General features: G+C 40.5%; 1 protein-coding gene across 2 annotated transcripts in view; it reads right to left on the bottom strand.

Moving 5' to 3' along the window:
- The window catches only part of LOC106879325 (kinesin-like protein KIF22), a 30,743-nt gene extending 29,344 nt beyond the window's left edge, over window positions 1-1,399 (bottom strand). The window contains exon 1 of one of the 2 annotated variants that reach the window (XM_052973167.1): window positions 360-1,398. The gene's annotated coding sequence lies outside the window, so the exon portion shown is untranslated. Of the gene's footprint in view, window positions 1-359 lie in introns of both variants that reach the window. The other variant, XM_052973173.1, reaches the window with a different exon arrangement.
- Between the last annotated feature and the right edge of the window lie 47 nt (window positions 1,400-1,446).

Genomic DNA, 1,446 nt, shown 5'->3' on the forward strand with positions numbered 1-1,446 from the left:
GAAGGCTATTCGTACGACCTGGACATGTGGAACACAATGTCAAAAATGAAAATCGCCACCCCCCACCCTGTGTGTGTGTGTGTGTGGGGAGGGGGGGATTTGGGGGTCCAACATTTTTTAAAGGGGGAATCGCATGACCGTGACATATAGAACACATTATCGAAAACGAAAATCGTCAAAATTAAAAAATAAAAAAGATACAGCCATTTTCCCTCAGTGTCTAATTCTAATGTCCACTTTTTTTTTTTTTTAGAAATGCGTAAAAAAATACGGAGATTATGATTCTGAAAAAAAAACTGTTTGAAAAACTGGCACTTAATGATACGAGGCTAATGAGATTTGAAAAACTTGGGACTTACTTTAATGCAGTTGAAGAGTAATTTTGTATGGATGTCTTCCGATTTATTCTTTTATTAGGTCCTATGGTACTGGGGTATCCGGCGAATTTGTCTACAATTCATCTACAACCACATAGATAAAATGTAGACGAATTCACCTAGAACCAGGTCAGGGTACCTGGAATTGTTATGTAGTCGAACGACACGGCTGATCTGAGAGGGGTACATAAAGCCCCAAAAAATTTGTGGAGTAACAATGTTTTATTAGCCTTCTCTGAGGGAATGAATAAATATCAGGCCAGGTATTGATGAAAATAGATACCTGGCCTTCTTACCCATTCTTATGTCCCTCTACGAACTTTCAATGTTTTGTGTGCATGATCTATAAAATTTTTAGCATGGTTCACCACGTAATGATGAGCAAGCTCTTTTCAAAAAAGAAAAGTAAAAATAGCGAAGAAATCTTGTGAAAAAGTGAAATTAAAGAGAATCCTTTGACCAGCGCAAAACATCGTGCTTGTGAACTGAAAATGGTCTTACCCATTTGAGATTTGGCTGTTATTTCTAGAATGTAGATAAACTGCTTGAAGGCCAAGGCCGTAGAATTGGGAGGGTTCGGGTTAGGGTGAGGGAAAAATCGGATCTCGTGAACTTTCCCAAAGCCCTCTCTCCACCACGTTCATTTGCGCAATTTTTTCTTTCATATTCGTTTTCTACAGTTTGTTGCTCTAATCCCAATGTGCACCCAGTTTTTAACACCCAGCAGGGTGGGTTTTTTTTTTTTTTCGTTAACGGGTGAGGATCTTTATATTGACCTTTTCATGTACATTAGGTCAGGGTAATTGATTCCATGCGAAAACTCCGACGTCGATGGCAGCGAAATTGGCTGTAAGGGTAGCAGCGAAGTGGAAATGGATGTGCAGGGCACAACACTAAAACCGCGAGCGATAGTGACAGAATTGATGTGGTTATGGGCATGGACGTTATCAAAAATGCTTTTTTCTTCTCAGTGAATCGGGTGAGGGTGAACTTAAGATATACCGCCCTGTCTCACCACGCGCCCATATGCGTCTCTTCCTTATGACTGCCCCAGGCGAAAACAGGACCA

This window comes from Octopus bimaculoides, chromosome 1, assembly GCF_001194135.2.
Source record: "Octopus bimaculoides isolate UCB-OBI-ISO-001 chromosome 1, ASM119413v2, whole genome shotgun sequence".
Lineage (NCBI taxonomy): Eukaryota > Metazoa > Mollusca > Cephalopoda > Octopoda > Octopodidae > Octopus > Octopus bimaculoides.